Genomic DNA, 20,330 nt, shown 5'->3' on the forward strand with positions numbered 1-20,330 from the left:
CCATCAGTATGGGCTCAGGCAAGAGGACCTTGGCAGGGATTGTGGGTGGTGCCTGGACAAGGGGTGGAGCCCTTCTCCTCTCAAGTTGCTTCTCATTGAGTCTGATATAGATTTGGATGCAAAGTTCAATAAACGGGTCGAGATCCATGGGAGGCTCGATGCAGGCAAACTCCTCTTTTATTTCCTTGTTGAGACCAAGATGGACTGGTGTAGTTGGGGAGGCTCATTCCAAATCATGTCTTCCACCAGGCATCAGAAGTGGGGTGCACACATTGCATCTGATCTCAAGGCCTGGCAGAGCATCTATAGGGCTGCCTCCCCTGGTGCAAACCCAGTGGGTTCATCAAAATTTATGGCCAAAGTCTCAGGAAGCTGACCAGGCTAGCTAGTATGGGATGATACTGCTCTAGCAGAGGGGAATAGAGAGTTCAAGGCCTACCCTGATGACCAGTTCCAACTTTGCCTGGTCTGTCTGGAAGGTTTTAGGCCATAGCAGGAAGTAGCACCTGCACTGGTTTATGGAACATCGAAACTTGATATAGATCCCGTTGTAGTGCTCTGGTAAAGTTATTGTGGGTTTGGGTCCAGTGGACAACATAGGATGCAAGGTCAATAAGGGTGTTCCTGCTTGCAGGTCTGAGATCTATTCCCAAAGGGTGTGGTTTTCACCCAAAGCTGGTCCATTGTGGCCTGTAAGGCTTGGTTTTCCACCTGTAGATGGGTGATCCACTCCTGGAGGCCCATAGTTCCCTAGGGAGCCTGCGACGCTATATCTGTGGGTTCCACGCCCTTTACTGGTAGAACAGGCCTACGGGGAGACTGAAGGGGTCTGAGCAAACTGTAACGACCAATCGCTGAAACAGGCTAGAGGCAGTCCAGAGCAGTAGTCAAGTGTGTGTGGATGGTCAAGTAGCTGGGAGGTTAATGGGTATCAAAGGCAGTTTAGGGCAACGGTTAAAGTGCTTGCAGGAGTGAGAAGCCACGAGAGCCAATCCAAGGGGCCAGGTCAGTGGGTTAGGGAGGCAAGGGCAGGTGAGGCAGCAAGGCAAGGCAGTACAGGCAGCAACCTTCAGGCAATGGCCTGTTGCTAAGACAGCTTCCTCTTCCTGTTGGGCGTCTTTATGTAGTCTAAATATCCACTGAGAATGCTGTCTGTCCAGCCAATCAAGATCCAGGAGTGTGGCTGCTCTGGGCAGCAGGCCTTGAGCACTAAGGCTGTTGGTCAGGAGCAACAGTTCAGCATATTATAATGACGTGGAGGGTAGCAATGCTGTCTAGGGACTCAGCCGACTGGGGTTCAATACCAGGGACCTGACACGATATAACAGAGGAGACTGGGGCCATATCTGCACTACAGATGCTACAGCTATGGTGTGGTAGCTATGCCGCTGTAGTGGAGATGCTTCCTACAGTGACAGAACAGGGTTCTCCCTTGCTGTAGGAACTCCACCTCCCCAGACAACAGTAGCATTCTTTCATTGACCTAGCTGCATCTCCAGAAGGGGTTAGAGCAGCATAAATATAGCACTCAGGGGTATGATTTTTTCACACCCCTGAGCACTTGTGGCTATGTCAACCTAACTTTTAATTGTAGATCAGGCCTAGAAATGAACACAGGCACTGGGGTTGCCAACTTTCTAATAGCAGAAAACCGAACACCCTTGCTGCACCCTGCCACGCCCCTTCTCTGAGGCCTGACCCCCCACTCACTCTGTCTCCCCTTCCTCTGTTGCTTGCTCTCCCCCACCCTCACTCATTCACTCATTTTCACCAGGCTGGGGTAGGGGGTTGGGGGGCGGTAGGGGATGAGAGCTCCGGCTGGGGGTGTGAGCTCCGGGTTGGGGCCAGAAATTAGGGGATCAGGGTGTGGGAGGGGGCTCTGGGCTGGGGCTGGTGGTTGGGGTGCGGGAAGAGGTTAGGGGTGCAGGCTCCAGGCAGTGCTTATCTCAGGTGGCTCCCGGGACATGGACGGCATATCTCTCTGGCTCCTAGGTGGAGGCGCAGCCATGGGGGCTCTGTGTGCTGCGCCTGCTGGCAGGCACCATTCTGCAGCTCCCACTGGCTGCAGTTCCTGGAGCCAATGGGAGCCGGCGCTCGGGGAGGGGGCAGCGTGGGGAGCCCCTGTGGCCACTCCTGCACCTAGGAGCCAGAGGGACATGCCAGCCGCTTCCTGGACAAAGCTGGGCAGGGAGCCTGCCTTAGCCCCTCTGCGGTGCCAACCGGACTTTTAATGGCCCAGTCAGCAGTGCTGACCGGAGCCACCAGGGTCCCTTTTCAACTAGGTGTTCCGATCAAAAACCGGACACTTGGCAACCTTAATAGGCACAGGAGACAATTCTGTCACTTTGTGAAATTCAGAACTTAAGTGAATCTCTCTCTTTTCTCTGCTTTGATAGATGGTAACTTCCACAAAAAGAAGAAGGAAAAAAAAGAGTTCTGCACCGGCCAGGCATGGAAATGTCTCTCTGTTCCTTCCAAATGCAGTCTCCAGGACAGTCTCCCTTCATGCTTCTCTTTTAGGCAGCGATACATTGGAAAGCATTTCACAGCTTCAACTGTTTTTTCTGAGCACAGGACAGATTCCTGGTCTCAGCTGTGTAAATGTTTTAACTGAGATTCATGCTTGGCTATTCAGGTCATTGGTTTCCCTTCCGGCCCACACAGGCCAAAAAGCATCTATATAAGCATAAAGTGTCCAAAACTAATACAGCATTTTTCACTCGAATACACCCATCACACGTGGCTCACTCAAAGTATGGGGTACAATGCCAGGCAGTAAATTCATATATTTGCCTGATATGAACTTGCCATGATTTATAAAAGAGATGCAATATCCCTGTTGTGCGGCTTAACGTATCCGATTTGGCAGGAGCCCTTTCCAAACAAGGAGCCCAAGGAAACCAAACTTGCAATTATGTCTTAGGAAAAACACTGCCTAACACACCATTATTCTTATTCTTGTGTAATTGTTAATAAGAAAATTATTTTGAAATTTCACAACTGCATTTGGAATTGATTTTTAAAAAATTAAAATGATGTACCAACCTCTATTTGCAACCAAACAGAGAGAATAAATACAAAAATATCTCATTTCGGTCTTATCTAGGTACATTTTTAAAACTACGTGGAGGGTTTCAGGCATATGATTTCCACCTGAAAGAGCCCACAAGCTGAGGGGTTGATCGTTCTTTCTGATGCCACAGCTGGCATTTCCCTACCTGTCTTTCACTTGCACCTTTCTTTCTTGAAACCTCCTCTCCTGTTTGAATGCTTCTGCGGCAGGTGGCAGAAACAGCATGACCAGCGGTACTGAAAGCCTCCTCACACCACCCCATCAATGTGCCTCACTTCTGAGTTAGCATCTTCATGTCTATTCATCTCTCTGCAGTCCACTAGTTAGTGCCATTTGCAATAGAAGCTTTTAGCGATGCTAACCTCACTAGGAACTAGACCAAAACCACCAAACTCATTTCCAGGGCTGGCTCCAGGCACCAGCCGACCAAGCACGTGCTTGGGGCGGCACCTTATAAGGGGCGGCCAATGTTGGGATGGCGGGGGGCGCTCGCGGTGGTTTTGTTTTTGTTTGCGGGGCGGCACTCGAGGGGGTTTTTTTTGTTTCGGTGGGGCGGCACTGGGGGAGTGGGGGTTTGGGTGATGTGGCCTGGCCCGGCACGGCGCGGTGCTCCGGGGGTTTGGGCAGCGCGGCGCGGCGCTCCGGGGGGGGGGCGGGGGTTGGGGCGGCCCGGCGGGGTGCTCGGGGGGGGCGGGGGGTTTCGGCGGCCCGGCACGGCACTGTGGGGGGGTGTTACAGTGGGGCATACTCTTCTTTTTTGCCTGGGACAGCAAAAAAGAGCCGGCCCTGCTCATTTCATATAGGACAATGAAGAGCCATCAAATAGCAATAGCTTTCATTCACTACAGAGCTAGATCAGATTTGAACTGGCAACTAAGGTTCCCTATTCAGCAAGTCATTCAAGCACATGCTTAAGTCCCCTTGAAGTCAATGCGCATGCTTCAGTGCTTTGCTCAATTGGGGCTTCAAGAGGTGACACGTATCATTGCCCTCTGCCTGTGAAAACCAGCAAGTCCCTCTCTTGCTTGCTTTCTTTTTGACTTGACTGGTCTCTCCTGGGCATTGCTGAGTGCAAAGGTATGCTAGCCTTTAGCCCAAACTATAATTAATAACAGAATTAAACAAACTATTTCCAAGAAAAACAAAACAAAACAAAAATAGGTCTAGCTTTGTGGTGACATTTCAGGTCACTTGTCATTTTATCTCAACCACTTTTCTCCTCTCTTGTTATTTAGTTGGATCAAGATTTATTAATGTTGCTTTAAGACTTAAATCAATTCTACACAACATACCATGATGCTAATTGCTAGAATTTTAATAAAAAACAAATCAAAACAAAAATGATTTCCAGCAGAAGAAGGAGATATACAAACAGCCACTTGTAATGAAGACAAACATAGTGCAGCCTCTACTAGTTAAATCAAAGGGAAGTTCTGTTTTGGTTTATCTGGTTCCACTGCTGCCCACAGGCTCCTGGTGCCAGTCTCTGCTCTGGTAATATGTGGCATTAATGCTATATGATGGGGGACACCCCTAAAAAGCAAAATCCCCTCTAATATCTGGCTACCAGTTGGTAAACACAACAAAGCCATCTAAAAATATATATATGAGATTGGATTTTTTGGTAGGAAATTAACAGAGAACAGGTTGACAGAGCTGGGTCATTTGTATAAACTGGTTCTTCAAGGGCCTCCTTCCCGTGGGTCCCTATGATGAAGATGTCATAATGTAGCACAAGTAGAGGAGGGGCAATAGGGGACGCCCTTGAAGAATTCCACCTGGATTTCAACAATTTCCACTCCACCATCAACCTCAGCCTGGACCAGTCCACACAAGAGATCCACTTCCTGGACACTACAGTGCAAATAAGTGATGGTCACATAAACACCACCCTATACTGGAAACCTACTGACTGCTATACGTACCTACATGCCTCCAGCTTCCATCCAAGACACATCACATAATCCATTGTCTACAGCCAAGCCCTAAGATACAACCGAATTTGCTCCAATCCCTCAGACAAACACCTACAAGATCTTTATCAAGCATTCTTAAAACTACAATACCCACCTGGGAAAGTGAGGAAACAGATTTACAGAGCCAGATGGGTACCCAGAAGTCACCTACTACAGGACAGGCCCAACAAGGAAAATAACAGAACACCACTGGCCAACACGTACAGCCCCCAACTAAAACTTCTCCAGCACATCATCAACGATCTACAACCTATCCTGGAAAACAATCTCTCACTCTCAGGGTACATCTACACTACAGGGGGGAGTCGATTTAAGATACGCAAATTCAGCTACGTCAATAGCGTAGCTGAATTCGACGTATCGCAGCCGACTTACCCCATTGTGAGGACAGCGGCAAAATCGACTTCTGCGGCTTTCTGTTGGCGGCGCTTACTACCTCCTCCGCTGGTGAAGTAAGAGCGCCGATTCGGGGATCGATTGTCGCGTCCCTACGGGATGCGATAAATCGATCCCCGAGAGGTCGATTTCTACCCGCTCATAGACTCATAGACTCATAGACTTTAAGGTCAGAAGGGACCATTATGATCATCTGGTCTGACCCCCTGCATGCTGCAGGCCATAAAACCGTCCCTACCCCTTCCCTGGACTCTGCTGTTGAAGTCCCCAATCCTGTTTTAGGTGACTTCAATTGGCAGAAACCCTCCTGCTAGAGATCCCTGCCCCATGCTGCGGAGGAAGGCGAAAAACCTCCAGAGGCTCAGCCAATCTGCCCTGGAGGAAAATTCCTTCCCGACCCCAAATATGGCGATCAGTAAGACCCCGAGCATATAGGCAAGAGTCTCCAGCCTGACCCCTGTCAGCCATTATACAATTTACCTACCATTTCTTGGTTTTCCTTGACTACTATGTTTTACCATTAAACCATTCCCTCCATAAATTTATCTAACTTAATCTTAAAACCAGACAGGTCCGTCGCCCCCACCGTTTCCCTCGGAAGGCCGTTCCAATATTTCACCCCTCTGACGGTCAGAAACCTGCGTCTAATTTCAAGCCTGAACCTCCCCACGGCCAGTTTATATCCATTCGTTCTCGTATCCACATTAGTACTAAGCTGGAATAATTCTTCTCCCTCCCTCGTATTAATCCCTCTAATATAGTTAAAGATAGCAATCATATCCCCCCTCAGCCTTCGCTTTGTCAGACTAAATAACCCAAGCTCCTCTAGTCTCTTTTCATACGACAGGTTTTCCATTCCTCTGATCATCCTAGTGGCCCTTCTCTGCGCCCTGATTCAGGCGGGTAGTATAGACCTAGCCTCACAGACCTTGGGAGGCAGGCCAGTTCTCGCTTACAGACAGCCCCCAACCTGAAGCAAATACTCACCAGCAACTACACACCACACCATAGAAACACTAACCCAGGAACAAATCCCTTCCTTTCAGTGATTCATCAAGTTTGGTATCCCCTTCTCCAGCACTGATAATTCAGAGCAGAAAGAACCCCTCCAGTCTCAACAATGTACTTTAGCTCTGGTCTACACTAGGGGGTGGGGGCTGGGGGAGGAATCGATCTAAGTTATGCAACTTCAGCTATGTGAATAACGTAGCTGAAGTCGATGTACTTAGATCGACTTACCGGGGTGTCTTCACCACAGTGAGTCGACTGCTGCCGCTCCCCCATCGACTCTGCCTGCGCCTCTCACCGAGCTGGAGTACAGGAGTCGATGGGAGAGCGCTCGGGGGTCGATTTATCGCGTCTAGAATAGACCCAATAAATCGACCCCCGCTGGATCGATTGCTGCCCACCGATCCAGCGGGTAGTGTAGACATACCCTAAGCCAAAGTGATTACGCTATATAACAGGAAGGTATGCAGACCCCTCCCTGACAACCGTGGTTATCATTTTATACCTTTGAAGCACAAGACTCAACTACCTTCATCTGACTCATCTATAACAAATATTTGATGGCTGAAGAAAAAGGGAAGTGTCAGAAAAATCTCTTTAAATGAACGTATAACATCCTGAATAAGGCTCCAAACCAGGGGCAGGGCAGTGTAGCACTAAGATTTCAGTCTCATCTGTATTTTAAAAATAATCAAGAGGTGAAATCTATTCACTTAATGAAACACACAAGCTAAATGGCCCTCAGCTTTCCAGGGGTTTAATCTTAACTTGATGTACATAAATCCTTATGCAACAAAGCAGCTATAGAAGTTCATGACTGACCTCTTATCCCAGGGTAAAGTATAATATCCTCCTAATTTGAAGGATGGCAGACAGGTAGAACATATAGCACAACGTGTCCAAAGGAAAGCCAACCAACAACTTCTGTAGGGTGCACCCAGGGGATAGAACAACCACCCTACATCCTGCCAAAGGATATCATCTAGGCCATGGGTTGCATTTAAGTAAAATGTTCTTGTTCAGTGAACAGAAGTAAAGATATGCCTGAGGGGAGGGAAGGAGGAAAGCACGGTCTGGAAAGTAATGCAGTCAATCAGCAAATAACCACAGAGAGCTCAAGAGACAGCTCCAAAAGTTGCCAACACAAATGCCTGTGAAGCGTGCCAGGGATCTAAGTGCAGCACCAGAACAATACATTACACACATTGGCGTCGGATGACGGAGGCAGTCAACTAAAAAGCGAAAGGAAGAATGGTCTGACAAAAAGCAAAAGAAAACACATCCCACCACCTTCATTAAAATGTGCTTAGAGTTTAGGCAAAATATTGTCTTGAAAAACTCTGCCACAAAAATACAGCTAGTGATAGAATTGAGAAAGAAAACAGATTGGCTGTTTCTCTGCTGAACATGTTCCTTTTATATTACTCGTTAGATAGAAACTAGTCTATTTTGTTCATGTTTTGATACAGATTATTCTCAATCACCTTGATTATGGATAAAGAAGTTTATTCTACTATCTATCCATCCATCCTCTATTTATATAATGCAGGGAAGGGAATGAGGAAGGGAGTGTGTGAGAGAAAAAACTTCCATAATACAGTTGTTTAAGAATAACGTCTGAATCCTTGATCCTGTAAAGACTTACAGATGTGCTTAACTTTCTCCATGTGTGTAGTACCAATGACTTCAGTGGGATTACTCATGTGAGTAAAGTTAAGCACATTCATAACTCTTTGCAGTTATGAGACGTCAGGCAGATTCAGCTTGGTCTGGTCCATGGAGGATACGGCGAATTCACGTTCCTACCACAAAATGCAGTGCAGAAATTTCGCCTTGCCTTTATACTGGCTTGTCCATCAGGAAGCTAATTTCTAAAGTAGTGTTTCTTAACATTTTTTTTTTGGTCTGTGCCCCACAGAATGGCAGAAAAATCATCTTTCAACCCATAGTCTTTTGGAGCCATAAAGGTATATGGGCTTGGAGTCATGGGATGATTTTTAGCCACTTGGGGGCTGGAGGCCTCGTCAGGGCCGGCACAACCCATTAGGAGACCTAGGGGGTCGCCTAGGGCACTAACATTTGGGGGCCGGTGACCGCGGCGGCCGGATCTTCGGCCGCCCCGGTTGTCGGCGGTATTTCGGGGGCGGGACCTTCTGCCGCCTCTGTTGGGGGCGATATTTCGGGGGCGGGACCTTCCGCCGCCTCTGTTGGGTGCGGTATTTCGGGGCCGGGACTTTCCACCGCCTAAGGCAGCAATAAGGCTGGCGGTGCTCCTGGGCCTGGTGCTGCTGGGTGAACAGCTTTCAGGGAAGGAGAAGCTGGTGCTGTTAGGTGGATTCATTTGTGGATGCTTAGCCCTCCCCTCTCTTAGCCCTGTCCACCTGGCTCCTGAGGCACTTCTGCTCCAAGAAGCTGTGAAGCCAGACAGAAGAGTCACTTACTTCTAGACCATAGTAGGAGAACACACAGAACATTCAGAATCCAGAAGAGCCTGAAGTCTATATTCTTGGCGTCTCTTGGCGTTCAGACAAAACTGGTGTCCAGACTCAAGCTATAGACAACTAGTCATTGCCAAAATATTGATCCTCTGAATTTGTGAGCCCAGCATGACTATTCATAGGTATTAGACAAGTGTCAGAAGATAAACTTCTGAACGTATTGCCTTATGGCAATTCTTCTGTGATTCCATTCAAAAAATATGTGAGTGAAGATTTGTAATGTGGCTGCCTGTGATGTTTTTATGTAGTTAAAATAATGTTGTTTTTATGAGAGATTTAGTCTCATTTGTTTCACTAACTGCTGCTCCTTATGTGCCTGATGATTACTTCTGTTATCTGTCAGCGTTCATTTAAGAAGGTAGTTAAAAAAAACAAAGAACGGTAAGAACAGAGAAATGTACTTTATTAATAGAATGCTGCTGGGCTTGCTTTATAAAAAACACGTTTAATGATAATAATATGAAAAAAACACTTGACTTCCACCCCCCCAGTACATGCTGGAAAAAAACTTGACTCGGTCGAATACCCTTATTGCTTTAAATAGCATTAAAGAATGTTGTAATAACTCATTTTAATGTCAGTAAGACAATAAGCTAGTCTGCCCAAATAACACAAGGTGTTTTCCCCGGTACCTTCGTAGTAAGTCTGTTCCTCAAACTTCAGCAACTGATCTAATTTTCAGGGAGGAAACAATAGCTGGATCCAAAGCTCACTGAAGTCAAATGAAAGACTTGCATTCACCAAAATGGGCATTGGACCAGTAGAGAAAGCAAAGGTGGCGGAAGTTTTACCACATGGGATCTAAGCCCCTCCATCTTCCGCAAAGGACACTATATGCTTGCTGATAAGTGAAAATGTTTGTATTTTCATATGTTGTTTTTTGAATATCTGTAAGGTTGATTGGCAGGCTATTTTTGAAAATTATTTATTTACTATTAAGAAAACAATTAAAGGGGGATTTGTTTCACCATTAAAGTAAAAAAAAAATCCAATACACAGTGGGAATTTTTTAATTATTATTTTCTTGGTGATTAATTCACTAAAGTTAGTGTCATACAGTAAAAACTTGTATGTAGCCCTCAAATATCACTTCTAGGGCTCCAGTCCTCCCAACACGTATGCATATGAGTAGTCTGGAACCCTCATAGACTGGTCTGGAACTATTCACAAACATGAAGTTATTCACATGCATAGGTGTTTCCAGGAATGAGCCCCTAGGATGTATGCATTCAGGGATGATGGATTTTCCTAATATATTTAGTCCCTGATTCAAAGCCCATTGAAGTCCAATTGATGTCATTCAGCTTTGAATGAGGATCTTAAAAAGCAGAACTCAGATCTGTGGTGTTCAGTTTTGATGGTCACTCATGGAACCCCATAAAGCAGTAAAGGCTGCGAAGGCTTTCTTAAGGGAATTACAGTCTCTCTCTTATTCCTCTATAAAGATCAGGACTTCACATTCTCATATAGACACACATTCATATCTACCTAGGGTGCTTTCCTGTTTACATAGTGAGCAGTTTTTGAACGCCAAACCCATGCTAAGGAAAACCACCATAACTTCAGGATGGCACAAAAAATTTATGCCAACAGAATACACATCCTGTCAAACTGAATGGGAGAAACTGCTAAGAATTACCATTGTTCAGTGGGTGTAAAATAATTCTGACCTAAAATCATGAAGAATTACGGAACAGCACAAAAACCATAGAGCAGTTCAGCATGAAAATATTATTAGTTAAATTCAATACACCTAGATATTAAATCACTTCACTTGTCAAAACTTTTTATTTTAATTGACTGTCATGGAGATTTGTTGAACATATACCTGGTTATGCTGGCTCCCAGCTCACACCTGAAGTGTAGATGGCAGTAAAAGGTCTTTTTTTGTTTTTGCTTGTACGTGTGTGAGTGAATTTATGGTAATTTTCATGAAAGTGACAGACTAATAACAACAGCAATGGCTTGATCCTGGATGTGGTGACAGGCGATATGCAACCTTCTCATGCACAGCTCTGCCAATCCTTCTCTATCCTGACCTCCAGTGCCCTGTGCAACATCAATGGTAGGCCTGCTAGTGCTTTGTGCTGGATGCTCGCAAATGGGAACAGACTTTCCAACCCTGTTTCTTTTCCGCTCTGCATATGAAGAAAGGTTTCCAGAGTTGAATGAGTGATTCGGCTCCTTGGCTATAGATGAGGATCTGTCTCAAACATAACTAAATTCTAAAAAATGAATGGAAATTCTGAATGCTAACAATGCTAGAATAAAATATATGAAGAAATAGTCTGCATGTGTGCGCGTGCGTGTGACTATATACCAATACCAAATCCAAACACGCACCTCTGTAGTTCATTCCGTCTGATGTTTATACCTGGCTTTTGAAGTTTCCTTTGAAGAACAAATATTTTGCCCTTGGAACACACCTGACTGACAAAATGACAAATATTTTAAAAGAGTATTTCCTGAGGGAGGAGAGCTTTGGGAATCAATATAAGGACTCCTCCCTCCACTATCTCCTAGGTAATTAGTTAGCAGGCCAATAGAGATTGCTGAGGACACTTGCTAGTCTGAACCATACGCTCTGTGGGGCAGAGACCATTTCTTCTTACATGTTTATATAACATCTAGCACCTATCTTGAATGGGGCTGCTGAGTCTACCAGAATGCAAATAAAACTAATAAAAATGGCCATAGTTCTAGGTTAACACCCATTTCCCCTGCCAGTGCTTTCTTTCTTTAACCCCCTAGACCCTCTCAGTTGTCCAGGACTCAATACTTTTATTACAGCCTTCCAATTTCATTTATTGAGGAGATGTGAAAAGTACAATGTCTGTGGAAATTACCTAGAAATGGTTACACTGGAGAATCTGAATTTGGCCAGTGACTCTGTGATAACAAACACACACATCACATCAGCTGTGCAAAGCTTTCCTGGTGCAGCATGAAGAAACTACGGACTGGATGGAAAATTCAAAGCCTCAGCTAGTATCTGTTCTTTGCCCCCGTCCAGATAATAGGAAAATGTAGTTTTCCCTAACAAAGGCAAAGAGAACAACACAATGGATGATTCAAGGCTGGGAATGTGTTTCGAGAAAAGACTCTCTCAAGCAGGTGAGACATAAATGTTACAAGTCAGAGTTTTAGTACTATATTTCTATAGCTCCATGAAAGGCAGTTTCTCTCTTCACAGCACAGTTCAGCTGCTTGAGAGTGAGCAAGCCTACTCATAGAAGTAGGAGGAATCCAGAAAGCTTCACAGTCACATATTGGCAAGTGGAAATTACAGTACAGCAAGGCAATCCTAGGGCACCAGGAGGAAAAGACTGGGAAGTATAGGCATAGTTTGGGGAGGAGGGGGGCATTACCCCCTTAAACTGCAAGTCTGGGGCAGGCACAGAATTTGCCCCCCTACACATGGCCCCATTGATCTGACTGGAGCTATCCCCACAAATACAGAAGTCAAACTACACCTGTGTTGGGAAGGAATGGATTAAGGTAATTCTGGGTTATGGTACCTACTGAGGCCTAGCCTCCATTAAAAGATATAATAATGGGTTATCTTGGGGCTATGATAGGGTGACCAGATGTCCCGATTTTATAGGGACAGTCCCGATTTTTGGGACTTTTTCTTATATAGGGTCCTATTACCCCACACCCCCTGTCCCAATTTTTCACATTTGCTATCTGGTCACCCTAGGCTATGACTAGATAGCAATTAAAATTTAGCTACAGTCAAAATATCACTTTGACAAGGCCACCAAGTTCCAGGAGCCTTAAAATTCATAGTCAATGAATAGGTAATTGAAGGATTGGAGCAAGTGTGACTTTGAAACTCTTTACGTGGTGCTAACAGATTAAAATAAAATAAATATTTTTATTTATAAATATTAAATATAAAATAAATAAAATAAAATAAAATAAATATTTCGTATGTAGGTAGTGCATTACAGGTATTAATTAATTCTAAGGACAGAAGCTGGCCTTTTATCACCATTCCTTATGTTGAATAGTACTTTACTCTGTGACTAGTCCCATTTTTTTCAGTTGGGAGCAAGGTTCTACTCACCATGAGCCACTTTGGCAGAATCTAGCCCCAAAATTGTGCGTCTTCAGGGGAGAGAGCTGTGTCTTCTAAGCACAGCTAGCACTTAACCAAAAAACAACCACCCTCACATGACTCCTGTTGAGTGTTTTCCTGTTTTACAGATGGGGAAGCTGAAGTGGAAGGCTTACATGAATTTCCAAAGAGCATAGCAGAAAGTCATTGTCACAGCCAAGATTAAAATTTAGAAGTTCCTAGCCCTTGGTCCTGTGCTGTAGACCATGGAGGGTCACACTGGAAAGTATGGGTCTGCTTCTTCTCTGACTTACATCAGTTTTATATTGGTGTAAGTCCATTTACTTCAAGGGATCTATTCTTGATTTACTCCCAGTGTCAGAGAGAAAAGAATCAGGACCCAAAGTATGAACATCAAGAACAAACAACTCTCCCATTTAGTTTCAGTAAAGGGATCTCAAGCCCCTACAATTGTCCACTTGGCTTGTTACAAGTCCCCTCTCCTTTAGCTTGCACAATGCTGCAGAAGGTTCATCATATTAGAAGGCTACAGGGGTGGTGGTAACAGGCTCTCAGAATCCTCTGAGACCTTGCAGCAAAACATGCTCACCAGAGACTGCCTATAACCATTTGGATCCTTATAAAATGCAAAATTACCAAATCATTTCTGGGTAGCTTCATGAGTCTTTGCCAAAGACAGGGATGATTCAGTGAGGAAGCTGAAGGGAACTTATATTTAAGTTTTATGAAGAGCAATGAACATTAAAGACACCCTAACAATTTTATGTTTTAAGAAGAGGGTAACCTAAGGCTAGACTAAAAAGCAGACCAGCTTCAGAAAATGGGCCAGATGCTGAATCTCAAGCAGAGTTTAATCCAACCCTGATCAACCGCCAAATCCCTGTATTGCTCGTCGGTGTCTGAAGCTTTTGATGTATGCATAAACAAAGCTGCCATGTAAAGAGAATTGGTTGGTGCTGATATTGGCACATCAGCCAGGATATTAAATAATGATGACGCACATAAGCAGCAAAGGAGCCGTTTCTCTAGAGCAACTTCACTCAACAGCTGGAGAAGGAAACCTGGAGAAGAGGAACTTTATGACTTCAAACTGTCCAGAAACAATCTTACCCCACTTCCTTCTCTCCATGCCCTTCATTGCCCTCCCAGACACCATAACAATATTTGGAAACCAACCGTGAAACATAAACAGGAACTGGCTTTTTTTTTTTTTTTTTTTTTTTTTTTTTTTTTTTTTTGCCACTTACTATTGCCAAGAAGGATCCTTCAGATTTGGACACCTGGTTGAAAGCCATACCCAGAAAAAAAGAAAAAAAACCCCTCCAACTCAGGCAGCAAACACCACAGAAATAATACTTTGTCTCTAGCTATAATTAACTCGGACTCCCAGAACAAATCAAAATACTTTACTATTATCCAGCCAGTACAACAACCCAAATACAACACCCAAAGTCTGATTTCCAGCCTGTTATTTCTATCACTTCTCAAAATGTTAAAACTCTTTTGCCTTGATATTAATTTTTTAAACAAAAAATTGAGAAAAAAATCTTCACAGGACTTCGAGCTAGAATGGAGGATGCAAAACCTCTGCCAAAGGCTCCAAGAATGGACAAAGCATTACTCTGTGTGTGTGTGTGTTTTTAGAAGATGTCAGATAGCATTATTTAAAAATTTAGGACAGGACTCCTCCTCCCCTTCTTTTCAGTCTGAACGCCAAACCTTAATACACAACCAAAATACTGCAGTGGACAGCTGTAAAATTCTAATTCCTGCAGTGCACTTAATTTGCTTAGATGGTAAGCTCTTTGGGGCAGGGGCTGTCTTTCTTTTCTGCGTTTGGACAGGGCTTAGCACAATGGAGTCCTGCTCCATGACTGGGAGTGTGATGCATTACGACAATACAAATAAATAAATACATAAATAATGTAATTGGGAAGGAATGGGGAAATAGTCAGCTTAGTCTTTTTGAGATTATATCATAAAACCATGATGACTATCTTTGTTGTTTATATATACTACTCCTTTATGAATGATAAAACAACAACTGAATCTGTATCACAAGACTATGCCTTCTGCTTTATATTGTAACCTGTAGTACCCTCACACATCTTGCTTACAACAAAAAGGTTCTAAACACCAGTATTTACTCATGAGTAAATCCAGTGAAGTCAGTGGTGTTACACCCATTTAAAAACTAATATGAGAGAAGAATCAGATGCAAGAAACAGAAACGGGCTCAAATCAAAACCCAGGATCTGAATACTGGAAGTTTGGAGGGGAAAGGCTCAAAACCAAAATCTGGATGTCAATTTTACAAACCGCTCCTATTTTGATGATGGGCCAAACACACCTGAACTTTGGTGTAGTCAAAATCCAGATCCAAATCTGATTGCTGTGGCTTAAGGATATCTCTGAAGTGGGTTGAGAGGAGATACAACTGTAAGTTGATAGAGTCAATCCGTGACCTTACTTCCCATAGTTTAAGTGAATTCGTTTTTATGTCTATTCATTCTCCTCTATCTTGATTCCCAGTTTCACTCAGCACATTTGCAGCTGGCTGCTTCCCAAGACCCTCCCTCTTGACCTACTGCACTTGCAATTTCAAGGCTAGCCAGCAGGGAATGCTGCTATATGGAAACACCATTTCTCTCATTGTGAGAAAGAATATGCTACATATACAGAAATGCTCTTCCCTAGTTAGGAGAGCATTGAAAAATCCATGCTTGACCTGGGACTTACTGGTATTTCACACAGCAGGAACAGCAAAACTGGCTGTCGTGTGCTGATTTTAACCAGTGCAAAGCATATTTATTTTATTCCACTTGGGCTTTGGCAAGGTTACTAGCAGCTTTAGAGGAAGGCTTCCTAGTTTTCAGTGTCCGTCATATGTCAGCTAAGGAGGCCAAGAGTGCTAAGGCTGTCCCAGGGTTAGATGATACACCAGCCATTTATTTACTGTAGTTTCGAGCATCTGTTCCCAAATACAGGTGGGATGTGTTCAAAAGGTCTCTTAGAATGACAGGCCCCACCACCTTGTCATGAAAGAGCAAGGGTATTTTTGTTTTATTCTTCATTTCCCTCGTCAGGCCCAGCGAGGATAACGAAGAGATGTACTTTCAAACAGTGGCAGATTTAGAGTTAGTGGGCCCCTGTGTACAGCTTCATTTTTGGGACTCCCCCTCGGGACCCAGCCAAGAAAAAGAACGTTCTCTCTTATCTCCCTCTCCCATCCCCCCCCCCCAGTTTTTCATTCTTTTTTTTCTTCATACTCCTCCTATATTATAAGTAATAGGAAGTAAATGAAAATAAAGTGAGGTACCTTGATTGTTTTTGTAGTCAAACTTTTTTCTCACAGACCACTTGAAAATTGCTGAGCGTCTCGGTGGACCACTTAATGATCTCTCCAAATGTTGTTTGTACCATTAGCCATGCTCCCATCTCACCTTCAGGTGGGTGTTCTGCCCGCTTCTCCAGGCCAGCCAGTGGGGCAGCACCAGAGCCCGCAGAGCCCTGGGCACGGGGCGGCAACTGGGACTCCGGGCGCAGGGTGGCAGCAGAGCCTGCAGAGCCCTGGGTGGCAGCCAAGACGCCGGACGCCCTGGAGGCAGCGCATGAGTGGAGCTGCCATGGGGCTGGAGAAGGAGGCAGGAGACACCAAGATCTTCCTGGCCAAGGACAGCTTCGGGCACCCTGGTGGCCCCATGCTGGCCGGCCTGGAGAAGCGGGCAGAGACCCACCTGGGCTGAACACCCCTTGTCCTGGAGGTGAGGGGGAGGCACGGCTCCATCGGCGGCCACCTGAGTGCCCCGCTGCCTCCGTGTGCTGATCTCTGCTCGCTTCCCCTGGCCACTGGGTCCTTGCAAAGCAGGTGGTTGCGATCCCCCTTAGCCGCTGCGGCTGCCCTGCAGCCCCAGTGGCCAGGTTTGGGCACCTCCCTGTCTCCCCAAGAGCCCGGGTGGTTCTGTGCTCCTAACAATATGTTTTAATATAAGTGGCCTGGGGCAGCAGCTGGGACCCTGGGCGCAGGGGCGGCAGTGGAGTCTGCAGAGCCCTGGGTGCGGGGTGGCAGCCGGGACCCCGGGCATGGGGCGGCAGCGGAGCCCCACATAAAACGTAGGGGTACTGCAGCACCCCCTACACCCCTAGTTCCCATGCCTATGTTTTGGGGCCCCCTGTCATTGGGGACCCTGTGCCATGGCATGGTATGTTTCTGGGTAAATCTGCTCCTGCTTTCAAATCTTTGCTGCTCTCAAGAGAGGAGGCCTTTTTTGGCAGCCGTCCTTACTCTTTCAATAAACATAAGGTTTTTCTTGGGTTTAATTTATAGCCCTGAAAGTTAGTAGCTTTTCCATTCTGCAGTTAATGATGCTGAAAGCTGGAAGTTAATGGTAACATAAAACAATTAGGGCCCTATTTCTAAAACTTTTATGCATTCTTTATCCTTCATAAAACAGGGAATTTGCTCTTCCTTCTCTAAGGCTACCAAGGTCCAAGTGTCATTTTCATGGGTGTGTTTTTAACTTTACACTCAAAAACCACAAAGCCCATAGGTGTCAAGTATCAGAGGGGTAGCCATGTTAGTCTGGATCTGTAAAAAGCAACAGAGTCCTGTGGCACCTTAAAAACTAACAGATGTATTGGAGCAAAAGCTTTCGTGGGTGAGTACATGCGTCTGACGAAGTGGGTATTCACCCACGAAAGCTTATGTTCCAATACATCTGTTAGTCTTTAAGGTGCCACAGGACTCTTTGTTGCTTTTTAAAGCCCATAGGGAAAAGCACAAGTTCCTCCACACTTATGGGGCACCTCAGGGGAACGCAGTGGGAAATATCTGCCAGAAATGAAGCTTTGGAGGCTCGTTATGCATTTGGGTTGCAGTACCAAAGCTGTTTAGAAAGAAAGGAGCAGGGCCGCCCACTATGGGTAACCACAACATCAGCAAAAAGGGGAAGGGGTTATCTGAGGGTATGTCTACACTACGAAATTAGGTCGATTTTATAGAAGTCGATTTTATATAGTCAATTACGTATGTCCACACTAAGCCGGCGGCATGCGTCCTCACTACCGTGGCTAGCATCGACTTACAGAGCGGTGCACTGTGGGTAGCTATCCCACAGGTCCCGCAGTCTCCGCCGCCCATTGGAATTCTGGGTTAAGCTCCCAATGCCTAATGGGGCAAAAACATTGTCGCGGGTGGTTTTGGGTACATGTCGTCAGTCCTCCCTTCCTCTGTGAAAGCAATGGGCAGACAATCGTTTCGTGCCTTTTTTCCTGGGTTACCCGTGCAGACACCATGCCACGGCAAGCATGGAGCCTGCTCAGCTCACAGTCACCACTGCTGTTGCATCAGAGAGGCTTTGAAAACCAGTTTCATGACTGGCCAGGCTTCAGTGTGACAATTGTGTGTGTTTCTCCTTGATGAAAACCCCACCCCCTTTGTTGATTTTAATTCCCTGTAAGCCAACTAATTTAATATGAATTGAGTCAGAGAGACACTGACTCTATAGCTGATATGTGACCTCCAGACTTGATTGTTACAGTTCATTTTCTCTAGGAATGAAGCCACAGGCCCCAAAGAAGATCCTGGAATGTGGAAGACCCACCTTCAAATCCCTGACTCCAAATCCATAAAACAAAGACTTGAACCTGAATCTCTTACATCTCAGATGGATGCCCCTGTTGGTTTTGAGGGGCTGGAATTCTCCCTGTCTCTTTGACCAGAAATTCTATCTAGGACCCAAGAAACTTTGCCCAATAAAAGTGGTGTTGAAAACAGTATATTCCTGCGAAAAGTTTTGGTTTGGAAAAATCGATATTTTACAATGAAAAACCATTTAGTTGGAAAATTCCAACCGGATCTAGTAATACCCATTCAAGGACCCTTCACAAACACTGATAAAGGGATCACTGATCAGATTGACCACATTAAGGGCTATCTTCTGACTCTTAAGTCACAGTCCCCACTGGTAAGGTGTTGAGCAGGATCTGAACCCTGGAAGCATTCCATCTGTCTCAGCCAGAATTACTCTGTGAGTGTGAGAGGAGAACGCACACCACAGTAGCTGTGTGCACTCCACCCAGAGTCTGCTTAGATCTGCTGGGAGGTAAAGAAGTGGGGGTCAGGAAGAAATTTCCCTCAGATAGCACAACATTACATTGCACATTTTGCAAGGTGCATGTTTGGCTTTTGCCTGACGCATCAAGTACTGACTATTATACATGGGAAGATACTATTTCAAATGTATCATTGCTAAATGACACACCAGAAAAAAATACCCTCCATTGCCACCCATGATCTACTAATATATTGGATCCCTTTCAGTTAAGCTTTAGGCCAGGGAATGAAATAGAGACAGCAGAGATTGCTGTGGTGGATGACTTCCTCCTGTCCGTAGAGATGGGAAATACATCCATGCTCATCTTGCTGGACCTCTCTGTGGCATTCGATACTGTTGATCGCCAGTTATTCCCGATCTGTCTCCACAAAATGCCGTGATGTTATTGCATGTCAAAATAGCAATGGCAGAAAAAAGCACCTAGTTCCATCTGCGACTAACTAGAAGGCTGTGTGCACCTTACCAGTGGACTCAGACTTGGCTATAGTAATCCACACATTTGCCACCTACAGGCTTGATTATTACAACTCATTTTATCTAGGGCTGGAGCCAATTACCCTGAAGAAGGTTCAGCAACTCATCTGCCTAGTAACACAAGTCACCATGAACACATCATCCTACTGATCCTCTCTCTGCTCTGGTTTCAGGGTAGCAGCCGTGTTAGTCTGTATCCTCAAAAAGAACAGGAGTACTTGTGGCACCTTAGAGACTAACAAATTTATTAGAGCATAAGCTTTCGTGGGCTACAACCCACTTCTTCTCTCTGCTCTGGCTCTCCATTGAATACTGAGTCCAGTTCAAGGCCTCACTTCGGCTTTTCATAGTCCTCCATGCAATTGGCCCTGCCTGAGTGATTGTCTCTCTCCCAGCAGCCACGACCTCCCAAAATGGCTACGTTCCACAGGCACCCAAAAATTGTCACCCCAATAAGAGGAGAGCCAGAGTGCAGGAGTCAGAACTTTCACAGGAGCTGAAACTACATGATGGAACTCATGCCTACAAGAGTGACGAATGGAGAAGGAACCTTCATCAGCTTCAGAACCAAATGCAAAATGCACTTCTTTGAGAGTAGACTTTTCTTCAGTAAGTGACACATACACACACAAGCAGAAACAATAAAAAAAAACTCTAATCAAACTATTTCTCAGTTTGAGGAATTATTTTGACTGCTAATGGAAAATA

Source organism: Trachemys scripta, chromosome 1 (assembly GCF_013100865.1).
Source record: "Trachemys scripta elegans isolate TJP31775 chromosome 1, CAS_Tse_1.0, whole genome shotgun sequence".
Classification (NCBI taxonomy): domain Eukaryota; kingdom Metazoa; phylum Chordata; order Testudines; family Emydidae; genus Trachemys; species Trachemys scripta.